This window comes from Aethalodelphis obliquidens, unplaced genomic scaffold (assembly GCF_003676395.1).
Source record: "Aethalodelphis obliquidens isolate GAN/ISIS:26980383/991018 unplaced genomic scaffold, ASM367639v1 scaffold38, whole genome shotgun sequence".
In the NCBI taxonomy this organism is placed as follows: domain Eukaryota; kingdom Metazoa; phylum Chordata; class Mammalia; order Artiodactyla; family Delphinidae; genus Aethalodelphis; species Aethalodelphis obliquidens.
The window spans coordinates 4,975,229-4,998,835 of record NW_020837982.1 but is presented as its reverse complement, the minus strand read 5'-3'; the positions used below and the strand labels follow the sequence as shown (position 1 = coordinate 4,998,835).

At 36.8% G+C, this 23,607-nt stretch overlaps 1 protein-coding gene across 3 annotated transcripts in view; it reads right to left on the bottom strand.

Moving 5' to 3' along the window:
* Positions 1-23,607, bottom strand: part of NSRP1 (nuclear speckle splicing regulatory protein 1) — a 66,256-nt gene that overhangs the window by 16,574 nt on the left and 26,075 nt on the right. The gene's annotated exons all lie outside the window — the stretch shown is intronic.

Below are 23,607 nucleotides of genomic sequence, written 5' to 3'. Positions count from 1 at the left end.
GAAGGCTCAGCGACAGCCAGGACTATCTGTCATTATTATCGTTCAATAAATATGTACTGAAAAGCCTACCATAACAGGCATTGTTCTAGCTCCTGAAGACAGCAGAAAAACAAGAACAGTCTCTGTGCTTGAGAGATAAATGGTCTGAAAGGGAAGACAGATAACTAAGAGATAATCACAATATAAATGTGATAGGCAATATAACAAAGGGATTAAAAAAAGGGCTGCAGGAGAACAGAGCAGGAGACTAAATGTATAAGGAATCAAGAAAGCCTTCCCGGGCTTCCCTGGTGGCGCAGTGGTTGAGAGTCTGCCTGCCAATGCAGGGGACACAGGTTCGTGCCCCGGTCCGGGAAGATCCCACATGCCGCAGAGCGACTGGGCCCGTGAGCCATGGCCGCTGAGCCTGCGCGTCCGGAGCCTGTGCTCCACAATGGGAGAGGCCACAACAGTGAGAGGCCCGCGTACTGAAAAAAAAAAAGAAAGCCTTCCCAAAAGAGATATGACATTAGACCTCAATCAAAAGGAATTTCAGAGAAGACAAGAAGAGTACAGAAAGTAGTAACCACATGGGCGAAAGTAAAGACTTGCAGCTAAGAAAAGAAATATAATTAGAACACTCAGGAAAAACTGTTCCCTTAAAAGTATAAGGCCTTGTAAATATACTAACCAACAATGAAATGTACACACTAAAGGGGTGCATTTTATGGTGTGTAAATTATATCTTAAAAAAAAGACTACTAATGAATTATAGTTCTCTAGCCTATTGACATTTGCTGTTTCCAGCTATGCAGTATCAACTGGTGCATCCTTTGTTTTCCATGGCAACAAACAGAACAAAATAAACCTATTTCTAGTTTTCTATGACCATGCAGATGAATAAAGTTAATACACAAAGGCCAGACAATAATAACATAACACTTACTTAATAAATTAAAAGAAGTGTACAGGCAGAGACTAAGTTTACTTTAGGTTATAGTAAATTGACTCCAACTAGAGGAAGAGATGTTGATAACAAGAATAATAATAGTAGCTAACATCTATAGAGCAGGTGCTATTATGCTAAGTTTATTACTTGTATATTACATGTATTACTCATTTAATTCAAATGTCCCTGTTATGTAATATGACACATTTTTCACGCATTAGAATATAAATTTTAAACATGAAAATATTAAATATTCTAGTAAGTATATCTCATGAAATTCTAATGCATTTTGTTTGTTTGTTTTTTCACGGCTTGTGGGATTTTTGTTCCCCTAGCAGGGATCAAGCCCAGGCCCCAGCAGTGAAAGCACCAAGCTCTAACCACTGGACCACCAGTGAATTCCCTCCAATGCATTTTTATGTCTCAGTCTTTCTAATTAGTGTATACTAAATATATTTTTCTTGATCATTGAGTCAGTAATGTCCTCAGGATTAACTAAAAGAGTAAATCCCAAATGCTGAACTTTCACTTATTTTTATTACTTTTTCCCACCTCTCCTCCAGTCAGTCACAGTTCACAGGCTGTTACTTTCAAACTGGTTGCTTCAACCTGAACTACTGAACTTGAAAAAACAAAACACAAGCCTGTGACTTTTTAGACTTTTATATAATATAGAAAAGGCAGACTGGGAAGGGCCTTCCAATGTAAAGTGATATATACTTTGAAATATCTCAAGAGACTTTGTTTTCATGCTTATAGCTGTTTAGAAGGATGAAGTCTGGCCTTTGAAAAACATCAGTTGTTATTACTTACGGGGTTGATAACATATGGAGACAGTAATTTTACAGATCCTATCCACCAACTTATATCCCTGGAATTCCAAGAGCATCAGTGGATGAAGAGGTAACTCTGAACCTACGCTGAAAAACTCAGGGAGGACTGTCTCCTTCTGAAGTTCATGTCTCAGTTTTCTAGCTAAAGGAACTCTAACAATGATTATTAGTGGTGATGGCTAAAATGTCAACCACCTGTTTAAATACATATACACAAAAAACTAAAAATGAAAATAGTAGCAATAAAACTTTTGTTTCAGTAATAGTGATCCTATATAAAAATCAGTAAATGTATTAAATGACATTTTAATCCTTATCTTCTACATAACAAACATAAGAAACTGTAGTCTAGATTCATACTGGAGACAAAATAACTGGTAAAATTAAACACAAGAGCAATAAGATTTTATATTTTAAAGGTCAAGTCTTTCTAAGTTTTAAGAGATATCCTTAAATTAAAATACCAATACAAATGTTAAGACAACTTTTAATTTCGTCTGGTTTCCATGAAAAAGGATATGCAAGAGAAGATAAAAATGAGAAAAGCAGGTTGTCCTGCATAAGTCAGGGAAGGTTTCACCTTATTGAACTCAGCAAGAGAAGAAACAGATTTCATACATGTGCCCTATGAATAAAACAAAACTAAAATATGTAATAACTGCCAACATGTCAGCCTCTAACTTTAGAGTTCCTGTACTGCATGGCATAAGGGGGAAGTACAGAATGACGGTCAAAAGTGTAGGCTCAGGAATCTGACTGACTTTCAAACTATTCCCTCTCTCTTACTAGCTGTATTATTTCAGATATGTTACTCATCTATATAAATAGTACCTATCTCACAAGGTTGTTTTGAGGATTAAATGAGATAACATGTAAAAAGTACTTGGCAAGTATCTGGCTTATGCAAGTGCTCAGTAAAGGTTAGCTATCATTACTACCATTATTATTACTATGCTCATATTTAAGAACATTTTGGGCTGAAGAAATGTTTATATTTAAACAAATTAAAATTAAGTTATGTGAAAACAGTAGTTATAAGTTTTTTTCCCTTGGAGTATTACAGTTAAACCAAAGTGTTCACCAGAAAAGCATGTACACTATGTCCACTTTATAGTATATTTATCAGTGTGTTTAATAAACATAAGATTGGCTTACTTGAAGATGGACAATATGATTCAATTTGCATCTACTGAAATAGAAGAGTCTATCCTGTTGAATATTTAAAAGGCTGTAGATGTTTTCTTTTGTGTGTTAAGATTCCTTAACGTTTCATACTTAGTACACCAAAACACAGGAAAATAGATGCAAACTTTTGAATCCTTTACTAGCCATGGGAGCTATGGCAGAGCTAGAAATGGGTTTTCTAGAACTAAGAGTGGTTTTACAAGCAACTATAAATGAAAACACATTGCCCCAAAGCATGAGATTAGAAAGAACTCTTCTTTTTGATAGAGTCCTCTGCTGTGCTGCTATAATAATCATTGGATGATGGGAGCTGATAGCAAGGAATGACCAAATGAATGGACATCCTCCTTTAATAAGGATGCCCCGTTTGGGGTGGGAGTTCTTGTTAAAGAAGTATATTTTTTTAAACTTTATTTTGAAATAATTATACACTCACTGGAAGTTGCAAAGAAATGTACAAGGTCCTTCACCCAGCACACCCCCAATGTGAGCATCTTGCATAACTGGAGTAAAATACCAACACCAGGAAATAGACTTTGGTATAAACCACAAAGTTTATTCAGATTTCACCAGTTTTACATGCAAAATTTGTGTATGTGTATAGCTCTATGCTATTTTATGACATGTTTCGTGTAACTGTCACCACAATCAAGATACTTAACTGTAACATCACCACAATATTCCTTAGTGCTACCCTTTTATAGCCATACCCACCTCTCCTCCCCTCCCCGCTCCCAACCTTAATCACTGGCAACCACTAATCTGTTCTGTATCTCTATAATTATGTTACTTCAAGAACGTAACATGTTAAATAAATGGAATCATTTTGAGACTAGCTTTTTTTCACTCAGCATTATTTTAATGGAATGTATTTTGCTTAGTACACATATTACAAAACACTTCAGTTCTTGCCACAAAATATTCTAGCCTGCAAGTGACCTAAGGAAATATAGCTGTTAAAAACTGATGATGGGGGCTTCCCTCGTGGCACAGCGGTTAAGAATCCACCTGCCAATGCAGGGGACACAGGTTTGATCCCTGCTCCGGGAAGACCCCACATGCTGCGGAGCAACTAAGCCTGTGCGCCACAACTACTGAGCCTGTGCTCTAGAGCCCACGAGCCGCAGCTACTGAGCCCACGTGCCACAACTACTGAAGCCCGCACGCCTAGAGCCCATGCTCTGCAACAAGAGAAGCCACCGCAATGAAGAGTAGCCCCTGCCCGCCGCAAATGGAGAAAGCCTGCGCACAGTAAGGAAGACCCAATGCAGCCAAAGATAAATAAATAAATATTTAAAAAAAAAAACAAAAAAAACCTGATGATGGAGGTTGAATGTGACCAAACCACAACACTGTCATTAACTGATTAGTTTCCAAATTAGCAGGTAGGCAATTATCTTAATTCTATGTCTGAAGACCACTTCACAGAGCAATAAGAGTATTCATTAATGGTGCCTTCTAATAAAACCACAAATTATGATCAGTTTTAAATTTAGGAAGACAAAGGGGCTTTATCTTAAATTTAAAAAAAATTCAATTTATACATTGGGTCAAATACAAACTTTTTTTGGCGGGGGGGAGTCACACACAGCATGCGGGATCTTAGCTTGCGTCCCCTGCAGTGGAAGTACGGAGTCTTAACCACTGGACCACCAAAGAAGTCCTGAAGTGCAAACATTCTGACTGTCCTAAAAGCACAAAAACTACTGTATTACACTGGTGTTTCAAAATATTTAGGTTCTCTACCAAAAATCTCAGGGAAATATCCTTTAAAAAACCTGTAGTAGTTCCTTGAAAATGTTTGAACTTAATTGAACAAACATGTTCGGAGCACCCAGTATGTGTATAGCACTAAAAGTGGAGGAGGAGCCATATTTGGTCAACATCTTAATTTTTTATGTCTAATATAAGAGTTGGTACACTCACATTAGCTTTAATTCCAAATAAAAAATGAACATGAAGAAAAAATATAAAAACCTCATCCATTTTATATATACAACAATTCTCTTTCTCTCTCTCTACACACACACACACACACACACACACACACACACACAATTATAAAGGGTAAAGATGTGATCATCAAGTATAAGCACCATGATTGCAGAATTGAGAACACTGCAACTGGATTTTCTTAGTCTTTATTACCTCCATTGTTCTTGTAGAGAATAAAAACTATTTACTAGTGTTTTGTTTCATTAAATTGCAGTCAGATATGACATGACTAAATGGGAGACTGTTTTAAAAACCTTTGCAGGGCTTCCCTGGTGGCGCAGTGGTTGGGAGTCCGCCTGCCGATGCAGGGGATATGGGTTCGTGCCCCGGTCCAGGAGGATCCCACATGCTGCGGAGCGGCTGGGCCCGTGAGCCATGGCTGCTGAGCCTGTGCGTCCGGAGCCTGTGCTCCGCAACAGGAGAGGCCACAACAGTAAGAGGCCCGCGTACTGGAAAAATAAAAATAAAAAAATAAAAAAACCTTTGCAGTTAGCTCAGATAAACGGAAGAGAAAGCACATGGTTGTGCAACACCTTTCTTCCATCACTACTGGGTTGCCCCCTGAGCTGTGGTAACAATCAGAAGAGAAATGGTTCTGTATGTATTACTGGAACTCCTTCATCAATACACAAAATATAGTTTAATGACACTGGGGAAAAATTACAGATACTGGACCATTATTTATATTATTAAATTATCTTTCTTCAGTCATAAACTTTTTTTAATTAAATGAAAATTCAGAAAAGGGTTTTTTTTTTTTTACAGAAACTAATCTGTTATTCCATAACTAATAAACCACAAAGGGAAAAAAAAATTACCTATGGGCTTCTTTCTGAAAAAAGAGGTTTACCTATCCACTTATCCAAAACAGATCTCAGTTACAAAAAAAACAGTTCAAGAATCAATCCTTCCTTGGGCTTCCTTGGTGGCGCAGTGGTTAAGAATCTGCCTGCCAATGCAAGGGACACAGGTTCGTGCCCTCTCCCAGGAAGATCCCACATGCCACGGAGTAACTAAGCCCATACGCCACAACTACTGAGCCTGAGCTCTAGAGCCCGCAAGCCACAACTACTGAGCCCATGTGCCACAACTAGTGAAGCCTGCACACCTAGAGTCCATGATCCGCAACAAGAGAAGCCACGACAGAAGCCCGCGCACCACAACGAAGAGTAGCCCCCGCTGACCCAACTAGAGAAAGCCCGCGCATAGCAACGAAGACCCAACACAGCCAAAAAGGATAAAAATAATTAATTAATTTATATAAAAAAAGAATCAATCCTTCCTTAAATGTCTTATGGCTACAATCTTCTGTTGTGCTCTTCGAACTTAGAAATGAAAAATTCCTGTTATTTTTTCTTTAAACCTAGCAACAGATCATTTATTAAAGGTCCTACAACACAGTCATCTGTGTTATGGGTTTTATTTGTCCACATTCACATGACTCTTCTAAGTACAAAGTGTGTTTAAGAGTTGTGAAAAATACAGAAAATTTTTATTATATAAACTCAGACAGAAAAAGATGTGGCTCTGAACAGAAAATTTAGAAATGAGAAAATATAAATGACCATTAACTATATGAAAAAATGTTCAATCTTACCAATAACTAGAAAGATGAAAATGAAAATACTAACTTTTATCACCTATCAAATTGGTAAAGATTTTTTTAAATTATATCATCCAATACTGGCAAGGTAATGAACAAAGATATACTCCTACATTGTGAAAATGTGAAATAGTTTCAATTTAGCAAAATGTATCAAAAGAGCCTGAAAAATATCCATTTCTTTTGATCCAGTAATTCCACTTACAGTTTATTCTAAGGACATAAAAGAAGATGCACAAAAAGATTTAGGTACTATGATATTCACTGTGTTATATAATGGGATATCTAGTCACATTAGTGAAAAACTTTGAACAAAATAAGATTGGTTAAATAAGTGTATACTCTTCAACAGGAAGTTTTGTAGCCAACTGAAAATCTGTTTTCAACAACATTTAATGGTATGGGGAAACTTTAAGGCTACATGCCTACTAGTCCTTGTTCACTACTCAAGAAGCGACCCAATAATCATTCCCTCTCATACTATGGCCACACTGCTTCTTGCGTATTTTACCTTGACTCAAACCTCCCCATATCCTCATCCTCTTTGATGACCTTCTCTTTCACTTCCTCGGCTAAAACTTGGCTTTTCCCTAAAGACATCTTTCATTTGAGGCTGCTCATGGCTCATATACCCCGTACTTCAGATTAGGAGGCTGTTTCTCCTGATTCTAGTCTCAAACACTGTAGGTAAAAATCCCTGTTCCTTTGAAGCTCATGCTATATGACTATGTTACCCTTACCCCTCTCTTCTCTCAATTCATGAACCCTTTATTACTTACTATCTCTGACATTTTGAGCTCAGTCTTCCTCTCTACTTTACATCGTGCCATCACCCTGGCATGCCATCATCATCCCAGATAATGCATAAACACTAACCTTGTTTTCCTCATCTCCACTTATGTTTTAATGGTTTTTAAGTCTCCCTTTTAGTCATATATTTGTCTGACTGCAGTTTAATGACTGTTTCCTCTCTACTTCAGCCACCCTCTCTCACGGTCACTCTTGTTACTATCTGCAACTGCCCCAGCTCTGAAACTATAAACTTGTGCAACCCACCTGATAACCACCACTACTCTTCTAACTATATTTCACTGAACATAAGATGTGCATTATTTCACATTTTAACATTGCTGAAATCTGAATACACCTTACAATCAGTGGCATCATCGAATTACTGTCAAACCAGAGGTATTCTTTTTTGTTGCTGTTGTTTTGGGGTTTTTTTTGCGGTACGCAGGCCTCTCACTGTTGTGGCCTCTCCCATTGTGGAGCACAGGCTCCTGACGCGCAGGCTCAGCGGCCATGGCTCACGGGCCCAGCCGCTCCGCGGCATGTGGGATCTTCCCAGACCGGGGCACGAACCCGTGTCCCCTGCATTGGCAGGCAGACTCTCAACCACTGCGCCACCAGGGAAGCCCCAGAGGTATTCTTAATACTTTAGTTGATACTACTGCTTGCATGTGTGAATATTAAAAAGTATCAGCATCAAAACTTGTAGAATGAGCATCACTGAGTGTTGATGTAGCATTTCTTAAAATTATGCAATTTTGTGGAGGTAATTTACTTTGGACTCCCATTTGGGATTATTACTTAACAAGCCTACTTCACCACCTCCAAACACCCTCCTTATAAACGTCGTTTGATGTCAGAGAGAATGATATAGCATGGAAAAACATTGTCTGAGTGAAAAAGTGAGTCCAAAAAATACTAGATATGAAAAAGTTTTAAGAATTCCTTAACCAATTAATTTTGCTTATATTTTGTTTTATGTACGTGTAAGAGTAACCTAAATTTAAAAATCTGTATCTAATTTAGACTAAAAGAAGCCTTTCAATATTGTATCGTGTACTAAATATACAATTAAAATTCTAAGTGACAGGAAAGACTGTCATATTTAATTGACAGTGTTCTTTTTTTCTTAGTGGTACATAAAATAACTGCAACCTACAATGTTTTCAATTCAATGAAATACAGTAGCTCTCTTGATCATTTATTTCCACCGTATCCTTTCTTTGATCCTATGGATGCCCCTAATCCCTTGATTCTTCCATTTTCTATTAGAATCTTTACAGTAGTAAATCTTCAACTCTTGCCAATAATCTTAACTCCTTTGCTATGCTGCCTAGATTCTATTACTCATTTGACAAACCCAAGCCCTGAATCAATCCAACCATCTGCTGTCTATATTAGGCCTGCCAAGCACTTCCGTAAAATGTAATTTCTTAGTTTCTAATTGTAACTGGGCCCTAATGCTACCTACCAACTCTTCTTTTTCATTAGTCAAGTCTATCTTCTTTCTCTACCAACTATATCCAGGCCTCCTCTCTTTTTAAACCTCCTAGTCTTTGTCAACTCCCTGTACAGACATTACCTAAGATTACTGCCACCTTTCAAAACTATTATGAAAAATTATTTTGCACAAAAAATAACACCTATGAACTTATTATCCAGCCTAACAAACAGAACATTATCAGTACACCTGAAGTCCCTATATATCCTTCCCTGATCTCATCTCCTACCCTTTCCACCCTGAATTTTGTTTACAGTCTCCTTGATTTTTTTTTTTTTTTTTTTGCGGTACGCGGGCCTCTCACTGTTGTGGCCTCTCCCATTGTGGAGCACAGGCTCCGGACGCGCAGGCTCAGCGGCCATGGCTCACGGGCCCAGCCGCTCCGCGGCATGTGGGACCTTCCCGGACCGGGGCACGAACCCGTATCCCCTGCATCGGCAGGCAGACTCTTAACCACTGCACCACCAGGGAAGCCCCCTCCTTGATTTTTTTGTTTATTTTGTTTTTGTTTTTTGTTTTTGCGGTACGCGGGCCTCTCACTGCCGTGGCCTCTCCCGTCGCGGAGCACAGGCTCCGGACGCGCAGGCTCAGCGGCCATGGCCCACGGGCCCAGCCGCTCCGGATCCTCCCAGACCGGGGCACGAACCCATGTCCCCTGCATCGGCAGGCGCACTCCCAACCACTGCGCCACCAGGGAAGCCCCCTCCTTGATTTTTTTAAAAATAGTTTTGCTACATAGATATTGAAGGGGCTCAGGACACGCTACCCCAAAATATGCTGCTTTGGCATATTGATTAGTTTTGAGTTAAAGACACCTAAAAAACAGCAGATACAAGGACACTCTGACCTTCCTTTTTCTTCCTAAAAGCAGGAGATAAAATTCCCATGTGAAAGGTGCCTTCCCTGTACTAGGAGTTAGAAAAATTCTTATCACCAGAGATGGGGAGTCAAAGCCAGGAGAAATCTATACAAACAGACATTGTTAGAATAACTCTTTCTTTAGTCTCCCCCAAATTTTACTTTTCCACAATTGCTACTTTTTGTTAACCTACTATATAAGCACTTAGGCCTACTCACTTCTTTGGGTTTTCATTTTTTCTTGTGAGGGCTCCCATATATGTGTAAAAGAACTTCATATGCTTTTCTCCTGCTCATCTGTCTTTATGTCAGCCCCAGCTAGAGTCTCTAGTAGAATGAAGGAGTATCTTACCTCCTTCTACAGTATACCTCACCAAATGATGTTTTACTTTACAGAAACTGAACTCGTATCCATGCCTCTGCTGATGAACATTTATTTGGGTTTCCTTTGTTTTTGCAAACAAAGAAGCTATGAACATTGTTATGCATGTGTCCTGATACACATGTGTAACCATTTAGGAGAACTGCTACACTGTAGGGAGATATATCTTCAATGTCACTAAATACTGACAAATTATTCTCCAAAGTAGTCTAACCAATTCACACTCCCACCTACAGTGTATAAATTCCCACTACTCTTATCCTTGTGAACATTTTATATTGTGGAACATTTTATTCTTTAGGCAATTTTATGGGCATAAAATGATTTTGTTTTGCACTTCCCTTATTATTGAGGCTGAATTATATATTCATATAATTTATATATTTTTCATACATTTATTAGTCATATTCATGTCTTTTGTACATTTTTCTATTTGGGTTCTCTTGTTTTCTTAATGATTTGTTGGAGTTCTTGGTATACTCTGGACAATAATCTTTTCTTATTTTTATGGTTGCAAATATCTTTCCCCTATGGCTTGTGTTTTCCCTTTTAAAAATGACACCTATGATACTGGCATCTTTGAAGAGAAACATCAAATAGGAACTCCTATAACTCCCTCTCACAAAACCTAAAAACCTGTGCGTCAGGACCCATGCTTAAATCTCTCCTACATGAAAACAAAGATTCCCTTCCCCCGACCCTACTGTCCCTATAGCCACCGTAAGAATCCTGGCATCCCATAAGAGCCAAAGTGGTCTACCCTTGTTGCCTCTATCCACAAACATTCCTCAACCCCAGCGCAACCTGGCCTCTGTCCCTACCACTCCATTGAAATCGTTCTAAAACCTTTGTTGTTAAACCTAATCCATAGTTTTGATATTTATCTTATTTGACTTCTCAGAAGTATCTGACCTAGTTGATCCTGGCCTTGCTTTAAACTCCCTCAAGCTCATTTCTTATCAGTTCCTCTCTTTTTATGCTCCATTCTTTTTTTTCTTTAAAATTGAGGTAACGTTGGTTTATAACATTATACATGTATTGTATATGTAAATACAACATTCTATTTAGACTTCTGTATACACTACAGTGTTTATGATCCATTCTTAATTAGCTACTTTCATTCTCTTGAACACATCATGTCCTCTTTCCACTTCAGGACTTTGTGTATCTAACTCCCTCTGCTTGGATAAGTGACTTATCCTTCTAGTCTTGGCCTCCTTCAGGAAATCTTCCCTGACTCAAAGAATGTGTTAGATATTTGTACCCTCCTAGGTACATCTGTATCTTCTCATTTTACTTATCATTCTATACTGAAGTTGTCATTTTACTTAGCTGTACCCCCTATTGACTAAAAGTTTCATAAGGACAGGGACATTGTCCATCTTATTTAAACACTTCTGTAACTTCACAAACTGGCAACATGACCGGCACATTAAGTATCTGTTAAATAAATAAGTTCAATTTATGGTTGTATTTTCCACTACTATCACATTTTCTATGTGTGATATTACAAGCTTTAAAAACTTGCTCAGCTTCTGATCCAGCAATTCCACTTCAAGAATTCATCCCTAGGAAATAATCTCAAATGTGTACAAGAATGCCTTGCGGGATAATGGAATTTGTAAAATCAAAAAGCTGGTAACCACTCTAAGATTCAACAGCAGAATGGTTAAATTATGGTTTATTCATATAATGGAATGCGATATGACCATCTAAAATGATACTGCACATCTTTTTTTTTTTTTTTTTTTTTTGTGGTACGCGGGCCTCTCACTGTTGTGGCCTCTCCCGTTGCGGAGCACAGGCTCCGGACACACAGGCTCAGCGGCCATGACTCACGGGCCCAGCCACTCTGCGGCATGTGGGATCTTCCTGGACCGGGGCACAAACCCGTGTCCCCTGCATCGGCAGGCAGACTCTCAACCACTGCGCCACCAGGGAAGCCCTGCACATCTATTTAGTATTTAAAATATACATACATATTCTTCAACCAAGAAGCCTCATTATGGAAATATGTCATTGAAATAAAAGCACCAGAGTATTAAAAAAAAAATTGAAATGTCCAACAATAAGAAAACAGCTGAATAAATTATGGTCCAAATATACTATAAAATATTATGGAGCTGCTGCCCAAACGTGTACAGTGGTTACTTCTGAGTGATGGGATTAACAGTACTTTTAATTTTTCTTTCATACTTTTCTGTATTTTCTAACTGGTCTATAATGACTACGTATTTTTATATAACAAGAAGTTATTCTGATTTATTAAGTAAACAGAAGTTATTCTAATTTATTAATTAACAAAAGCATCTTTAAGACCCTACTCAGAACTGAAAGTTAATTATGCTTAGTATCTTGACCAATTTTGCAGAATAGGAAGTGCCACCTGCCTTTGTGTGGTCAAAATTTCTAATTCCACACCTTCAGCCAGTTAGTATTTAATGTTGGTTAGGTCACTCTATGCCAACACCAAGAAAGAGTTGAGAATATACTCTACTTTTTAAAGAATTTACCATTTAGTTAAGGAAACAATTAAACAACTAATACTTTTATACAACTAAAGAGCAATCAATACCAACATAATGGCATTTATTCATTCATTTAAATATTTACGGAACATATGCCATGTTCAAGGCACTATTCAAGATGTTGGAGGAAAAATTATAAACAAAAACCCCTGCCCTCAATGAGCTTATAAGGGAACAGACAATAAACAGACAAAATTTATGTCAGATATGTTGCGTTCTATGCAGAAAAATAAATCAAAGAAGAGTAGAGGCAGGAGTGGATTGAATTTGAAATAGGATCTTCAAGGAAGGTCTCAATGAGAACATAAAATTTGAACCAAGACCAGTAGAAGATGAGAAAACAAGTCACAATGAGATCTGGAGAAGAGCTTTTCAGGCACAGACAATAGGCAAGAACATACCAGATACGTCCAAGGAGGAAGGCAAGGATGGAACAGTGAGTGAAGAAACAAACTATAAATATTAGAGGTCAGGGAAAGGAAAATCATGGTCTGAGAGAATCAAAGAATCATCTATGGAGGAAGAAGGATGAGGTCAAATTTAGAAAGATGGGTAACAGTGAAAAAAGATTGTGGGGACTTCCCCAGTGGTCCAGTGGTTGAGAATCCGCCTTCCAATGCAGGCGACGTGGGTTTGATCCCTGGTTGGGGAACTAAGATTCCACATGCCACAGGGCAAATAAGCCCATGTGCTCTAGAGCCTGTGCATCACAACTAGAGAGCCTGCGAACCACAATGAAAGATCCCGCATGCCACAACGAAGATTCTGCGTGCTGCAACTAAGATTCAATGCAGCCAAACAAACAAATAAATAAATAGATTGTATTATATAGAGGAAACCCCAATAGGAAATATGATGACATAAACATGGCAATAAAGAATGCAGAGATCAGGAATTCCCTGGCGGTCCAGTTGTTAGGACTCTGAGCTTCCACTGTCTGGGCCCAGGTTCAAACCCTGGTCAGGGAACTAAGAACCTGCAAGATGGGTGGCATGCCAAAAAACAAAACAAAATAAACAAAGGATGCAGAAATCAATATGATTATAGCAAATGACTTCTATTTGGGTGTTAAGAACTAAAGTTGGACTAAGACCATGTTATGAAAACAGCTGGAACTCTGAAAGTGATACAAAGATGAAAAAGAATTATTAGAGGTTATTTTAAGCTAATGAAAAAGTAATTTAGAAAAATGATCTGGAATCAATGCAATACGGTTAATAAGGAGACTCGGGGCACAGGGTTTACAAGACTATGGTAGGTGGGAGTGGACAGAAAGGGTAAATCTAGGCAATATTCTAAAAGAAAAAGAACTTGGAAATAGAAGGAATGTAGAAAATAGAATCAAACATGGTATTAAAGTTTCTAAGCTAGGAGACTGCAGAAACAGTGATGAGAAGTGGAATGATATGTATGTTATAGAAAGCTCATTTCATCCAGAGCTGTTTTTAAAATGGTTTTAAATTAAACAAAAAAATTATACTCCCTATCCAAAAGATATGAATTGTATTTTTTGAAGTATTATTATAATAGTTCACCCATTGACAACTCACATCTCACATAAAGGACGCGATCCTCATAATTTTACCTCCTTAAAAATACCTTATTGCATCATAAATGGAGAATTTTCTGGTTTGTTCTACATTTTCCTCTAATATCTAAACATATAGGTTCTGAATAGACAACCTAAAAGTGTATTCATTTGAAACAATTCCTTAGGAAAGCAAATTTCAAATCATTTAAAATTTAATGATTTATTAAATTTTAAATTTAAATTTATTAAATTAAATAGTCTATTTAATAAATGGTGTGGAGACAACTATCCAGCCTTTTGAAAAAAACAAAAACGAAAAAAAACAATTAAAACTGATACCTTCCTCACACCTCATTCCTTACAACAAACATCAAAATACACGCCAGGTGTTATTAAACATTTAAATGCAAACACAAGTTGCAGAACATTAAGAGAATAAAATTTTACTCAAAGGTAAAACAACAGTATGTCTGTACAAAGGAGGTAGAACAATTATAACTCTCATATACCAATAGTGGAAATGTAAAATGGTACAACTTTGGAAAAGAATTTAGCAGTTTCTTTGTTCTTTTTTTTTTTTGGCCATGCTGCACAGCATGTGGGATCTTAGTTCCCCTACCAGGGATAGAACCCGTGCCCCCCCACAGTGGAAGCACAGCCTCTTAACCACTGGACCGCCAGGGAAGTCCCCAGAATTTAGCAGTTTCTTAAAAAGTTACATCTACCATGTGACCATATCATGCCTAGGTTCTACCCAAGAGAAATTAAAGCATAACTCTATACAAAGACTTGTACACAAATGTTCATAGCCATTTTACCTGTAATAGCCAAAAACTGGAAACAATCCAAATGATCAACAGTGAATAAACAAACAAGTTGTAGTATATTCATACAAAGGAATACTACTCAGCAAGAAAAAAGGAACAGACTACTGAAACACAATGTGAGTTAATCTCAAAATAGTTATGCTGAAAGAAGCCAGACACCCCTCACCCCCATCCAAAGTACACAGTGCATGATTCCATTTATATAAATTTTACAAAATGAAAACTATAGTGATACAAACCAGATCAGTAGCTGCCTGGGGGTTGGTGTGTGTGCGAAGGGGCAAAAAGGAGAAATTACAAAGGGGCATGGGGAAACTTTTGGGTGTGATGGACGTTCATTGCCTTTGTTGCAGAGCAGTTTCAAGGTATAAACTTAGGTCAAAACTTAGCAAACTGTATACTTTAAATAAGTGCATGTATATGTCAATTATTCCTCAATAAAGGTATTTTTTTAAGTAAAATAATGTCAGGCCATATGCTGAAAACTGTGGACTATTTACCTCTGGCGGGTAATTTTAAATAGAAAAAATGATATAATAACAATAATTTTAAAATAAAATGAGCTGTGGTTATCATGACTCATATATTGGGGAGGAGGAAGAGATGATTTGAACCAGTGACAGGGTTGACAGGTGTTTTACAGAACCAGATGCAAAGAAGCCTCAATGAATTAACCTCAGGAGAAAGAGAAGTGAGGGCATATTTAGAAACCAAAGCCAAGAATCAAAATATGCCAAGCCAAGTACATATGAGGACAGGTGCAGAGCAAATTCAGAGGCAGGAACCTGGTAGCAAAGGCAAATTATGATGCAACAGATGAACAGACTGACAGAGACAAACTAAAGAGCACAGTCCACATATATAAAGCAAATCATTCCTGGAACACATAAACAAACTATGGTTTAAGGCTGACTTTAAGAACAGAAAGCAGGCAGCAAAAACAGGTGAAGCTAGAGAGTGGTTAGAGTCAAGTACACTGCCGAATAAACAAAAGAGGCAAAGCTATGCACAAGAATAGGAGCTCACACAAAATTCTTCTCAAAGTAAGGCTGGATGCTCCATTTGGCTTTTATTCCTGGTGGCTCAATAAGAAATGGCCCTAATTCTAACAAAACACCCTTAATAGTTTCTGAAATTTTAACTTCTCCCAGAAGTGAAGATATTTTTGTTTTAACTTGAATCGTCTATAAATTCATGTTCATAATGTACAATAAAAAGCTCCTTTAGAGCAGAGATTGTCCTGTTCAGCCTTTTATTTACTAACAGGTCAGTATTTTCTACACATCAGATGCTCAAATAATGATGGTTAAAAGTGTTGAACAAGAAAACCATTAAAATATATACATATTATTTTTACTGAAATCTCCATTATCTACTTTCTGAATTACCACTTAATAATATTCCTAGACCAGTCTCCTTCCATTGCACAGGCCCTCCTTATGTTCTTTACCAACAGAATATGTGATCCCTAAATACAAAACTAATAAAAAATAAATAAATAAACACTCATGAAATCAAAAGCCACATATATAAAATTTTTAGAATTAGTCATACTCAGCTTCCAATTCTTGGTAAGAAATTAAGCCAGGCTCTCTTTCTCTGAAGATGTTCTACAGGTGAGAGAGGTTGGACACGAGAAACAAATATAAAAGCTGTGGGGAAAAAAATGCCTGGGGAAAAAAAGCTGACTAGTCTGGACAGAGGGAGGGCAGAGTAGCAAACCACAGTTAAAGAGGATATGGCATACAACTTAGGGGTTGGATGATGGAAAGCTTTTCAGAAATGTTCTTTGTCTCCCCAGAGGCAAAAAAAGCAACTGTTCTGAGGTAATGTCAGAGCAGCACCCCAATCTTTAAACTTCTATGGGAGTCTGTTCTCAAATAAAGAGCAACTCTGATGTAGTTACTGGGAAGTGCCCTGAGGGATATGGTTACCTGGTGGATACAGCAAAGAGAAGCCTAGTTTTAACATCATAGGCTCTCTGCCCTGAGGTTCTTCTTCCTTTCTCCGGACCTTACCATTCCTCCCAAACATATTACCATCAAAATTAATGTGGCTGATAATCCCAATGGAAAATATGTTCATGAAAGAAAAATAATAATCCAGCATTGGAGAAGTATAAGGATTATAAAACTCTTTCTAAAGATTAAAAAACGGACAAAAGAACTGCATAATGTACATTAAAAAGAACCAGATTAATGAACGAGACAGAATATAAATTTTAAATGACCATAATACATATCCTCAGAAATAAGAGAGAGGACGCTGGCAACATGAAGCAGAATAACAGTTTTTGTTTGTTTGTTTTCTTGCGGTACGCGGGCCTCTCACTGCTGTGGCTCTCCCGTCGCGGAGCACAGGCTCCGGACGCGCAGGCCCAGCGGCCATGGCCCACGGGCCCAGCCACTCCACAGCATGTGGGATCCTCCCGGACCGGGGCACAAACCCGCGTCCCCCGCATTGGTAGGCAGACTCTCAACCACTGCGCCACCAGGGAAGCCCCAGAATAACAGTTTTTAAAAAGAAACAATTTGAAATAATATGTATAGAAAATACAGTTAAAATAAAAGTATTAAGAGATGGGTGAATGGATTAAAAGATATGGCTCTAAAATGTTTTAGTGAGCTAGAATTATTAGGCTAAGAAATGCTCCTGGAACATATGAAGAAGGGATAAGGAGATTTTTTTTTTAAAAGATACAGAGATATGAGAGATAGAAGTATCAACGTTCATAAAAATTAAAGACAAAGAAGACATATAAACTAAACAGATTCAAAGAAACATCTGAATGACTGAGGCTTTTCAAGAATTAAAGAATAAAAAGTCAAACTGAACAGATTGTGAATGCCAAAGAGAACAGAAAATAAATAAAACACATATACATACACAATACCTTGATACATTAGAATGAAATTTAAGAAAATCAAAGACAAAAGAAAATTCTAAAAGCTTCTAACAAGAAAGAATAGATCACCTATAAAGGAATAAGATCAGATTGACCTCAGACACCTCATCAGCCACACAAGATTTAAGAATAAGTAATTCTTAAAATTACTGGGTGGAGTAATTTTAAAGTGTTGATGGAAAAAACTTCAAACCAAAAAGTTTATATCCAGATAAACTAGCATCAAAAGTAAAGATATTTTAAGCACACAAAGTCTCAGAAGATTTGCCACATAAAGGCTCTCTCTGAAAATACGCATTAAGGGAACTATTCCCAATAAGAATATTGTGAGATTAAGTAAAACTTAATATTATCTTTAAAACTGAGCAAAAAGATAACCAAAATGATCCAGAACTAAAAATCTAGAGCAGCTCTATACAACAGAACTTTCTGAAATAATTCAAATGTTCTATACTTGTTGCCCAATATGGTAGCTACTAGTCACATGTGGCTATTGTGCATGTGAAATGTAACTGCAGTGACTGAATTTTAAACTTAAATTTTATTTAAGTTTAAAATTAAAAGTCTCTATGACTAGTCGCTACCATATTAGCACAGATCTAGAGTAGGATTCAGTGGGCCTTTCTCTTTAAGGCCCAGATGGTGAATATTTTAGACTTGTGGCAATGTGGCCTCTGTTGCAACTGTTTGCAACATGCAAACAGTTTTGTGTCACTGTTTCACAGAAGCAGTCACAGACAACGAAATAAGTAAATGGCAAGGCTGTGTTCCAATAAAACTTTACTCAGGAACAGTCAGAAGTATTTCATTTAAAATACAGACAAGAAAGAATGCCCACTGAGGTAGTCTAACATACTACTGGAAGACTTGGCTAATATAATAAAACAGATGGAAAAAAAGCATAAGGATTAGAAGAGATAAAGCAGACGGTATAAACAAATTATTACACTAAATGAGTTTAGAAAGACTGCCAGATACAAAATCAATTTACAAAATCAACAGCATTGCTCTACACCGGAACAGTCAACTGGAAAATATACTTGAAAATAAGGTACCATTCACAATAGCTATAAAAACTATGAAGTATCTAGGAGTAAACCTGAAGATAAGGGATAGAATATTAATGAAATAAAAAATTACTTCATTAAAAAGCCTAAATGAATGGAGAACTATACCACATTTATCGGTAGTTCCTAAAGACTAAACTGTAAATCCAAGGCAATTCCAATACAAATTGGAGTTTTAATTTTTAAGGAATTTTACAACTCTAAATTGTCTAAAAACAGTTTAATCAAGTTTGTAAGAGAGATGTAAAATAAAGGACTCAGCTTACTAGATAGTAAGATTTACTACTAAGCCATAATAATAAAAAAAACTGTAATAAAATGAGAGATTAGAAGAAGATTCATGAATATATGGGAACTTGACATGATAAAGATGACCCACAAATCAAGAGGTAAGCACACACTGTCTATAGATGGTACTGGGAGAACTGGTCTATTTTAAGAAAAATAATGTTGGATCCCTACCTCACAACATATATAAAGAGTGAATTCAAGATGGATTAAAGACCTATACATAAAAAGTATCATATATCTAATAGAAGATAGGAGAATATCTTGGTAGCCTCAGGGTGATGAAGAGCTTCTTAAAGAAGACCTCTTAAGCACAAACCATATAGGAATAATTGATTTGACTATATTAAAGAGAGAGAATTTATGCTCTATAAAGGACACTATATTATAGTCAACTTTAAGTTACAATAACAAATTAGCTCTCAAATACTGCTAATTAAGTTTCTCTCTAGATTATTGTTCCACCAAGGGGACAGTTCAGTTTGGCAAGACAGCTCTCTGTTCCATATGGTCATTCAGAAACCCAAGCTCTTTCCAGCTATCACAAGGGTACAGAGAAAGTTGGGTCATGGCCTGAAATAATAAACCTATCCATATTCCAACTTACGACAAGGTAGAAAAGAAGTCCACATTGAGGTAAGAATGCACATAATACCTTGTCCATGTTTGATTGGCAAAATTAGTCATGTGGCCTCAATTAGCTAATGATAAAGCAGAAAACACAACCCCTAACTGAGCAGCTATGTGCCCAGCTGAAACTCTGTCATTGCATTAGGGAAGGATAGAATTATGTGTATAATTAGCAATCCTCACCATAGGGACCACAAAAGAAGTAACAGACTGAGAGATTTTCAATGTCTAAAACCAACAACGGATTACTATCCAAATTACATACCATAAAAAAAGACAGGAAATACAATAGAAAGGAGGGTAGTGGATATGAATGAGAAATTTACAGAAAAGAAAGAAGAAATGCCTAATAATTAACAATCAATGAAGTGCAAAGTAAAATAATGAAGAATTGGAAAAATTATTAAGTGTTAACAAGATGAAGAAATAGAGACCACCAATGGAATGCAAATTGGTACAGTCATTCCAGAAAGCAATTTGCCAGTACTTAGTGAAATAATGTATCTATATACTCTCTGATTCAGAAATCCAAAGAAACCCTTTGGTTTCTATTTGGCTTTTACTGGGACATGTACAAGAATGTTTTTTATAGTGCTGTGATAGGGAACTGACGATAACTTAAATGTTTATCTCTGGGGGAATGGGATAAAATATGATGCATGTAATATGCTATAGTTAGAATCAACTAGGTATATACAATATAATGTAGTATTAATTGAAAAAAATGAGATCTACAATACAGTGAAGCTCATATATATATAAAATATACACACTCGGGAGCTCCCTGGTGGTCTAGTGGTTAGGATTCTGAGCTTTCACTGTCCTGGCTTGGGTTAAATCCCTGGTCAGGGAACTGAGGGCGTGGCCAAAAAAAAAATACACACTCAAAACAACACAATACAAAAGCATACACACATATTCAAGCATATATATCAAACATAACACAGTATGTTTAAAAGGGAATGGGAGAGGGGATGAAGAGGAAAATTGATAAATAAAATAAGAGTCTTGTGCAGGCTGATAATGTGAGTGTGCCCTGAAATGAGAAGTATGACTAAGAATTCTCTGATTGTTTAAAAAAAAGCACATTACTACATGCTTAACAGTTCTTTCCTTGTCAGAGATGTCATAGTTCCAGAAAGACATACACACACGTGCACCAACAACACAAAGATGAAAATGTCATGAAGGATGCTGTTCTGAAATAACAATCTTATCTGTTTCATGTGACAATTTCTCTGTGATGACAAGACAGCAAAATGGGAGAAGCATAAAAGTTGTGTAAATAAGAAGGTAATTTTGGACCGCTCATAAGGAAAAGAACACAGTTCTTTAATATCCACATATAGTGACAGATAAGGATTAAAGGAAAAAAAAAACTCAGAACATAATTCTCGATATCTTATGTTGCACAGTCAAAAAGAGTGGTAGAAAAACATTTTATAAGATTTAGTAAAAACATTTATTATAATAACACCTCTTCCAATTATTGCTTAATTCACCAATAAAAGGAAAACTACATTTTATTCCACTTATTTCCCAAAGGAACATCATTAACCATGTTGGTAATAACCAGCACACTTATAATCAATAGTTGATGGTCTTGTAATCCTCCCCACACAGGCCAAATTTTAATGAAATATATTTGGTAATGTATTTTTTTCAAAAGACAAGCAACAGTTTGGCACCTAATATATAATCATAATGACCAAGTCAGGTGTGCAGTAAACCCCAGTACAGACTTTATTAGAGTTCAGTTATAAATACACAATCTCTTGACATTGAAGATGTAGTTCTTACAGATAAAGCCCAAAGGCAGGAAATGAATCTCCTCCCAAATGCTGCTTCTTATCTTTAAAGTAACCTCAAATTATTACTAAACTAATAAAGTAATTTTGTTTCAGAAAGTGATCTGATCTATTTTATTTTCAGCTTTTGATAAATCCAAGAATGAGATGGGGGATTATTGCTTTCTGTCTGACTGCACACACTGAAACACAACATGAAAATAAAGGAAAAACTTTTTTTTAATGTTTTTTATGGTGAAGCTAGAATAGGCAATATCAAAGCCTGTCAGTGTATGAGAAAGATGTGTATGGTTTTAGAAAACAGAAAACTAATTTTGTTATTTAACAGCAAATTTAGAAGTAAGGCTTTTACCATCATCTAATTAGAAATTGTCAGTTAAAAATGATGACTAAAAAAGGTGCAATGAGATTGTATAGAAACCAAATAAAACAATAATAATGCAAAAATATAATTATGGTTATTATTGCCTTCTTTATAGAAAATTTTTCTAATATAATGGTTCTTAGCTAATGGCCACAACCCAAAATGAAGATCAAGATTCTATTAAAAAGTCACAAAAAAGCCAGGCTACCAAATATGAGTCTAATACAAAGTGCATGGAGACAGCACAAGTAACTTTCAGACGACTAATGATTAATGATGACAGTTATTCTACACAAAGAAGATATCATTTTTATTGTAGCAATATAGCTACCATTTATTATACTTCTATTCTGTGCCAGGCACTGTACTAGGCACTTAAGGTACCTCTAATACTTAAAATAAACGTTTAGATATTATAGAGATTTTCTTTAATGTGGAACTAAAACTAAAAAGATTAAACAATCTGCTCAAGATCTCAGAGCTAGGAAAGCAACGCAAAGTTTCTGGTTTAAGTCGGCAAATTAATACATGCTGCGCTCCAATAAAGATGTCAAAAAAAAAAATACACGCTGCAGCCTCCTCCTCTTCCAAACCCTTAGAATGACAGAAAAGAAATCCATAATTATGCTGGAAAACAAGAAAGGGTGCTTTCAATAGACTAGAAACTTGAGGAAGATAGAAGACTAGAAACCAAACTGCCCAGAGGCTGAATGCTAGAAAAGATGGGAATGGTTCCAAGGGCACTACATGTTCTGAGGTAAGGGATACAAAGAGCAGAAGACGAGAAAGATAAATTAGCTGGGGTTTTTGCATTAGAAGCAGCAATGCAGGTGATCCTTACATGCTGCCTTTCTTGGAAAAGGTAAATAAAAAGATTCATTTCTGCCCTTAATTGAGAATAGTGAACACAGGAGCTTGAGTTAGCCTGGTGAAATTTTTATAATACCAAGGATAAAGAGAAAAATCCTAACACCTAAGAAGGAAGCTGGGAGTGAAAATTACTTACAAAGAATCAGATTGATATCAGATGCCTCCATTTGGAAATAGTGGATATAAAAGGAAAACAAAGTGTTATTTTAAAGTTCTGAAGGAAAGTAATTTTGAACTTGGAATTCTGTATGTAGCCAAACTATCTTTCAAGAGTGAAGGCAAAGTAAAGACATCTGGAGATCTGCAAGGATTCAAAGATTATCACCCACAGATACTCTCTAAAAGAATTACTTGAGAAAATACTAATGGAAGTACAAACAAAGAAGCAGGAAGCAGAAATCAACAATGCATGTACTGTTAAAAAAAATACATGCAACTAAAATCTCAAATGTAATCAGCATAAGGTAACAGAGAAAGAGGAAAAAAGAGAAAAATGGAAGAAAGTAAAAAATTGCTGGGCTTCCCTGGTGGCACAGTGGTTAAGAATCTGCCTGCCAATGCAGGGGACACAGGTTCAAGCCCTGGTCTGGGAAGATCCCACATGCTGCGGACCAACTAAGCCTGTGCACCACAACTACTGAGCCTGTGCTCTAGAGCCTGCGTGCCACAACTACGGAGCCCGCATGCCACAACTACTGAAGCCTGCGTGCCTAGA